Below are 8228 nucleotides of genomic sequence, written 5' to 3' on the forward strand. Positions count from 1 at the left end.
AGCAGTCGGTGCGGAAGGTGACGGACGGAGCAGAAAGGTGCCAGACAGAGTCGGCCTCCAAAGAAACACAAGGTTGTTTTATGAGAGCGCAAAACATGACAACGATGGATCAGTTCCACGGGTGAGGAGGGGGAGGACCTGAGCTGTTGATTAGTTGAGCTGTAGGTGAAGAAACCATCACGAGGGTGTGACAGACCGAGCAGCTGAATTAGCTTTGTGTCCTTTTCATGAATGGGAGGAAATGACTGCAAAGAGTGAAAAAGGCAGCAAATGAATCCTGCTGTCTTCAAAATGAGTTTTTTTTTATTTTTTTTATTAGCAAGTTAAATATACGATGTCATCGGGGTCATAGCCTCAAAAGAGACGTTAATTAGGAGGATGCACGATACGATCATGAAGAACGGGACGTGTCCTGTTACTGTCATAACAAAGAGAGTCCATTATAAATCTGTAGTATGGAACCCACATGACAAAAACACATGGGAAGGAGGAAAAATACACAGCATTTCCTCTGTGAAGCATTTTTGTACCATTCATAAAACCCCCATCAGAGTTAGTTGAGATTGAATCCACCACAGCTCGATTAAAGCACGAACCAGTGCTGTGTTTGCCCAGATAAGCTTCGCGGACACGTCCCAGCATCTGCTGCGTAGTTGAAGCAGATCCCTTCAGGCTCACGCGCTACACAAAACCACCGCCGTGCCGTCATCCGTTTAAGCCACCGCTCTCTATCTACACTCAATTTCAAAACGTTCTTGCGATCAGCAGCAGAGGCGTTCAGCGCCGGCGACTGACAAGCCGACGGGCCGGTCCCGCCTCCGCCCGTCAGGCCGCGTCGAGGTAAGTCCAAACACGGGGGGGGGGGGAGAAAACATTTTTTTTACGTCTCCTTTAACTGAATCGAGGGCAGATTTGACAATGAGAGGCCAAAAATATCCCACATGAGAAACTAAAAGGCATGAATGATTGAGAGAGTGTGCAGACGTGGCGTTTGCACACTCAAAAGAAAGACCAGGAGTGGGCTTTTGTAGACTTACTCACAGAGAATCGGGAAGCAGCCTGTGGCCGTGGGCTGGCGTGACAGTTTAAGCCGCTCCAAATCTCTTTATTCCCGGTCGAACGACTGCAGCCACGGGCCCCCGTGCAGCCGGGGGAGGCCGGAGAGCAAACAGCTGGAGCCGTCACACGCTCGACGCCCGTGAGTCAGAGCTACAGGGCGAAAAGCGGCAAAAAGGCCCATTCCCACCAGCTGCAAACGCAATGATTCGCTCTGAGGAGTAACGTCATTAGCGTCGAGCCGCGTTGAAGCTGAGTTCCGCTCGTTCTCATTCAATAAGGGGCCAAACTGATCCAACCCACAGACGGACGACGTAGCAGGAAACGCCGCGCGTGTTAATCACATACTGTGAACTAGAAACAAACAGGCTCTCGCTGTTGAATCGGGGGCCGCGATCGAAGCCGTCGCTCCTCAGCAGCACTTTCACGCCCGCGTGAACGAAGCAGCGGGCCGGTAAAACCAGCGCCGTGCGAGAACCTGCTCCTGTTAAACAGTTCGGAGTCTTTCCCACCAAATCAGTAAGAGGTTTGAAAACAAAGCCGGATATGAATGACCTGGAGCTTAATGGAAATCCAATCCCCCCCCCCCCACCAGTGGAGGCGGGCATGGAGACAATGGTGGCCCCTGTGCGTCTGTGCTTCAGGCCCAAACGCAGGTTTCAGCTGGTGAGACTTTGGGATTGTGCCTATTTTTATTTCCTGGCTCTAGGTTCGTTTAATCTTTTCAAATCAAGTTACACCGGCAATCTGAAGACAGCGACCCGTACGTGTGTCAGAACCTTCATGTTTTCACTGGTGGGACCGGACCCAGAGCCTTTCACCCTGTTACGTGTTATCTTTGCAGGCAGCGCAGCTGTTTTGGGTTTCACTCCCAGCAGTCGGGCCAAAGGTTAATTCACCCATCGAGTTATGTGGCTTCGCCGAGCCGCTTTAACACGTCGCCGTATCAATTACAACCTGGCAACTGAACATCGCAGCTGTGAGACTAAATGGGTCTCTATCTTTTTAAAGTCCAATCCGTCCACGTCAGACTAATATAAAAGTTAAAAAAACCTATGAATCCGCAGCCACGTTTCTCATTGTCTCCGCGATGACAGGCTTTTTGTTCTGAATTTAGAATCCATCTCGCATTTGATTTGAGTAGAACTTCACAGCTCTCAATGTTCCCACTCGACGTCTTTGAGTGAACTTGGATTACATCACATCACACAGATATCGATGTACCAATCTCTATTAGGCTTTTTTTCTATTCAATACATTTTGCAGACGTTTACTCCTATAGAAAAATCATTGGTATCTGTGATGTGAGTGTTTACTTATACGCAACAATATCTTTTCAATGAGACGTATACATCACCTATGCATAGCAAATACATATATATTTATATATAGTATATATAACATGTTTCTACTAAAAACAAAAGTCAAATAACATTAAACTGAAGTACGACATACAATAACAGCTCCATTAAAGATACACAGTAATTCAAGCAGGTAATATTGAAACCAAGTGCTAAATGAATCTATGATGAATCACCTCAGTTTGAAGGGTACTTCTTTCTCGTACCTCTCGGAATATGATGGAAATGAAAGCTAAAAATAACATTAGAGTGTGTTTTTCTTGTGTTAGATTTATGATCCAGGCAGTGGCTCCCAGTGAGAGGCTCAGTTGCCAGGGAATCTGACCAGACTGAAAACACGCTTCACCTGAGAAGCTACAGGAGAGGACGGAGAGCAGAGAGGTAGAGGACTTGAAGTCAAAGAGAACAGAATGACCAAAGCAACTTCCCACTCTCAGTGCTCACACACACCCACACACACACTGGTGTGCAGATGGCTCACCAGTGTGTGAGCTCCTGTCGCACTGCAGGCCCTGCTGGGACTGGCCTTCACAGATGTTCTCAGGTCCACAATCGGTCCCTCCACCCCCTGGGAGAGCTCAGACCAGCGGTGCACAACGATACGGAGACAGGAAATCAACGGGCAAACGGAGCCACAGTGAAACACACACACATACACACACACGCACACACACAAATTAAACGGTGTCGTCAAAAACTATGGTAAATGTGTGCGCGCGCGTGTGTGTGTGTGTGTGTGTGTGTGTGTGTGTGTGTGTGTGTGTGTGTGTGTGTGTGTGTGTGTGTGTTAGAGCCTTGATGCCTGCTGCTCATTAATAAACATGATCATGAATGTTTAATCCCCATCAGCGGGGAGGCAGGGGAACCCTCGTGGGTGATATTGACAAAGTCTCACACACACACACACACACACACACACACACACACACACACACACACACACACACACACACACACACACACACACACACACACACACACACACACACACACACACACACACACACACACCCTTAACAGATTGAAGCAGCAGCGGGAGGGACAGTTAACTGCTGGTGAGAAGGACACCGGCTTTCTTCTTTGACATTTTTCCCTTTTAACCTGTTTAAATGCAAACCCTCCAATAGAGAACAGCCACACAGACATTATGAGTGCATAAGAATATGAGTGCATAGGAACAGTGATGCCCACAAGACGGATGCACCACAAGAAACATGCTCTTAACAAATTTGTATGGGAAATATTCATGTGAGTAAATGTGCCACTTGACTGAAGAAATATTTGGGACCAGGTTGATTTCTTAAGGGAGCACAAAATAAATCTCAATCCATTTGCTAATTACTTATTGTAAATCAGATTTCTAGCATTCATTAATGGATAGACTGAATGACTTATTAGGCTAAAATTCAGTCATTCCCATCAGAATGAGTGTATTAATTTTGATAAAAAGAATTATTTTACATAATGGACTTCTCTGGCTCAATGGAAACAGTCTTTTGTGTAACTCAATGTTTGTACTTGAAGGAAACTAAAAACCTCTAGACTCACGTCAAACATGTATTACAGGAATTAGCTGTGTTCCAGCCCCCTTCAAAATATTAATAATAATAATAATAATAACAGTTTATACTACCCATTTCCTCATTATGTGCATTTACTACATGTAACCACTACAAACAAACAATTTTCCAGGAACTAAAGCAAAAATTAGTAGAAAAGCTGGAGAGTTATGTTTATTTTTACCAGGTTACTGGTAAAAAATGAATCTTCCAGGTATTTACTGATTTTCTTTTTGTGCCTCTTACACGTAGAAAAAAGTAAAAGATGCACAGCATCATTTTACCCTCAGACTCATCCTTGTAGAAACAGTCTCAACTAGAAACTGACAAAATAACTGGGACATTGATTCTGGGAATAGATGATGCAGTTTGGTTTCTTGAGCTCCACGTTGTTATTAATTTGAGCCGTGTGTGTTTTGGACGCTGGGATGATATGAGAGAAGTGCTTTCAGGATTTCCAGCTGTGATTGTCACATTTGGCCGGACGTTCAGTTCACCAGGTTTCATCAGCGCGCCTCGACCCCCTGCAGGGATCCACTCCTGCTCCCAACCCCTCTGCTCAAACCCGGTGACTCAGGACTTTCCTCTCGTTAATGTCACACCGTCTGCTCTGTCTGCAGCTCACGCCTCTGACTCTCCGGAGGAAATCTGCTCCTCGCCGTCATAAACAAACGCACAGACAAAGAGGAGGCCTTCAGGGCTAATTACCAGCTAGCTGCTAACACATAGGGGGGTGGGGGTGGGGGGGGTGAACAAGCGATGCAGGCCAGGGCAGGCACTCTCTCTCACACACACACACACACACACACACACACACACACACACACACACACACACACACACACACACACACACACACACACACACTATGAGCCCTGACGGAAACACTGAGGTTTTGTTTTGGCTGTTGACGAACCAGGTGCCACATCTGCAGGAAGAAGCTGAGTCATCCTTTAATGAACGCCTTTTATAAGGTCGATGGGTGGAGGCGACGCGGCCCCAGAGGAGAACAATGTGTGTGTGAAGTGTCTGCAGCGTGAAAGGTGCTGCTACACCATCAGAAACTGCTGCTTATGTGGAAGTGGATTGAATGAATGAGTGTGTGTGTGTGTGTGTGTGTGTGTGTGTGTGTGTGTAGGCATTCCAGCCTGACAGCGGGGGGGGCTGCGGCCCGTACCTGCCTGTCCTCGCTGATATATTTCATGTTTCCGTGTTTCCCCCTCATTTTCCAGGCACAATGTGCTGCGCTGTCAAACGCTCGGCCTGCTTGCTCAGCATCCCCGAGCATCTCTCCCTCCCGAGCCCTCCCCCACTCTGTGCGCACACACACACACACACACACACATGCAGTATTCCTCATTTGTGCGGGCAGATTTAATAAGCTCCCCAGCCGCCCGGATTAGGAACACCACCCTGCTGGTGAATCATGACTGGAAAGGTGCCGCTTATCCTCGTCTCCCTCACTCTTTCATTCCCCTCCCTGCGTCTCCCGCAGCGGTGACCTTTGACCTCACCTGACCCAGTGACCCCAGTCTGAGACGAGAAGCAGAAGCGGCAGCGCCAGCAGAGCCCGTCGGACACTTCGGAGGCAGCCGCTCGAGGAAAGAGGGAATTCTCAGACAGATAGTTGCGTGTAAACAGATCGTGTGTGTTTTGACATGAGGCCACTAACGGGACAGATTAGACGCAAACAATGTGGATTCACATCAATCCTGGAACGGGAGTGAACTGACACTGCCTGTGTAAACTGGTTGCACAGTGGCAACGCTGACAAGCAAAGGTATGCACACACACACACACACACACACACACACACACACACACACACACACACACACACACACACACACACACACACACACACACACACACACACACACACACACACACACACACACACACGTCTCCCAACACAGAACTGGCAAAGGAGGCTTTTTTTTTCTCCTCCTCTGTGTTGTTGGCAAAAGGCAACACTTGCCTCGAATTTTTATTTGCCTCAAGAGAGGATGAAATAAACTGTGGTCACGAAAGCTGAGGAGAAATGTAACAAAAACAAAAATCAGTGTGGAGGAGAAAGGCATGCTGAAAAAACGGCTAAATCTGAAATGAATGTAGCTTTGTTTATCTTTAAATGTTGAACATATACAGCAAATAACAGCACCAACAGTATATTATTGTATTATTGTTATTTTTAATAATACTGACATTTCAAGGAAGTGCAAATTTACTTGGGGGTGTCGTCACAAGGATTTTATTTGGCAACTCATCAAGCTACATAAAAAATGTCAAAGAGATTGCTGTCATATATGTCATTATGTATTTCTTGGTCCCCAGGATGCATCACCATGACTTTCTGTTCAGTATTTTTATTTCTTGTGTCCTGAATGGATGGATGTCTAAGTACAGAAGCTAAGATGTTTCTGTTCTGCTAAAAATGATTGGGACTAAATTTAATAATAGAGTAATTGTTGTCGCTTTCTCATATTTTTGTAGGTGAAATCATCTTTCATCATTATTAGTAACGAGCCCTGCTGCTGTAAATGACCAAACAGTATTTTTAAAACAATCATTAACAAGTTCAAACTAATCTGCCCGCTGGCTCTATGAATTGAAAGTTATAGGAAATCACAGAAAAGCGGTAAGTGACAACCTGAGAACTCTCTATTGGCAGGTGCCTGCGACGCCGATGTGCTCCTGAGCAAGCCACCGAATGCCACCAGCTCCAGGGGTTATTGCTCTAACTCACACCTAGGCTAACTTAGTGTCAGAGGACAGAAGTAGAAGCCTTGGCTCACGTGCACCAGGGCTGAACCTGCAGTGCTACGCCTCTGCACAGCAGGGGGCCTCTGCTGGCCCTCCATAAACCGGCCGGGCCAGCGAGGGAACCAGCACACGTCTCCCGCAGGTGGGAGTAATTATTGTGTGGCTGCAGAGGGTGAACTGAGATAGGGGGTTCTCCTCTCCTGCACAACCAGGTGGACACAAGACAGACTGCCCGTTACTTACTCTTCTACTCGAGAATTTGTGCACGAAGCCGGAGCGAAAAACAAGCCATCGGTGTTCCCTGCAGCTGGCAGCGACTCCAGCGGATGTAAATATGATATCTGGGCATCTGGCTGTGGCAGATAGGAGCCTGAATTGAGTCTGGAGGCCTTGAGAGGCCCAATCAATAGCTTTAATCAATTAAGAATGCAGCGAGCGAGAAGCTGCAGAAAGGGGCCAAGTCTCACACTAAACAGGACCTCTTTCCCTTTTTTCACATCGCTCCCGCATCGATCCGAGACGGCCACGGGGAGAAAAGAAAATCGGAGGAATTCATTTCACGGAGGTCGCACCTTGGAGATTCTGCACAGCAGCAGTTTTCCGATGCGAGGGGGATTTCACACGTAGGCGCGCGACGCCGTGGACCCCTTTTTTTTTTTTTTTTTTTTTGTCTCTGAGACCGAAGCACAGGAGAGAACATGAGCACTGCAGATTTTGAGCCGTCGCACTCCAAGAACCCAGACTGCACAGATTCCACACTCACTCCGTCTGACTCCTCAGGCTAATGCAGGCCGCGGTACCACACTGACCTCTAATGGTAGGACATGGTAACGACACCACGCTGACACCGACCACAGTTCCTCCAACAACACAATCAGTTTTGGTAAATTAATGCCCGTCCTGTTAACTCATTATCTCTTCACAAGCTCCACCCCTGAGTTAGCAGTGGAATAATATTGTTCCATGTCGTTCCACATCGCATTAAATTAACCCTCACCTAAATGCATGGCATGTGCCTTGATATTAAGGGCTTGCTTGGGTTCACGAGGAGCAAAAGAAACTGGCAGTGATGTGCAAATGGCTGCTGCTTTTAGGACCACATCCTGTTTCTGCGCCCCATTTGAAAGTCAAATGTAGCTATTTTATTCCACCTATCGTGACTTCTAATGAAAGGCTGCATTAAAACCCGCCTCCTGCCTGAGCCGAGTCGCTCAAAGACGCCGGACCTCTGTGGAGGGGTGATTCACTTTTATTGCTGTCCTACTGCTGCGTGGTCCCTGTCTGTTTCAGGGCAGATAGCGGTTGATTCAAAGTCTCGGACTGTCGGGGGGGGTCTTTGTGTGAGGTCAGGCGGCTGGAGCTGGCTGCCTGCCCCAGGCCACTAGGAGCCGGGTGAGAGATAGAAATTTATGGACCGAGTCCTACGACTCCATATTTCCAGCTTTATATTTGAATGGGCCTCTTAATGCTTTGTACAGCACTAAACTAA

At 47.3% G+C, this 8228-nt stretch overlaps 1 protein-coding gene and 1 long non-coding RNA gene across 2 annotated transcripts in view; one reads left to right on the plus strand and one right to left on the minus strand.

The window, feature by feature from the left end:
- The window catches only part of tiam2a (TIAM Rac1 associated GEF 2a), a 61569-nt gene that overhangs the window by 51302 nt on the left and 2039 nt on the right, over window positions 1-8228 (minus strand). The window lies entirely within an intron of this gene.
- On the plus strand, window positions 5384-7408 carry LOC114848899 (uncharacterized). Its single transcript, XR_003784512.2, has 2 exons — window positions 5384-5756; window positions 6648-7408. It is a non-coding gene; the product is annotated as an uncharacterized LOC114848899 (long non-coding RNA).

The sequence above is a fragment of the Betta splendens genome, chromosome 22 (assembly GCF_900634795.4).
Source record: "Betta splendens chromosome 22, fBetSpl5.4, whole genome shotgun sequence".
Taxonomy (NCBI): Eukaryota; Metazoa; Chordata; class Actinopteri; order Anabantiformes; family Osphronemidae; genus Betta; species Betta splendens.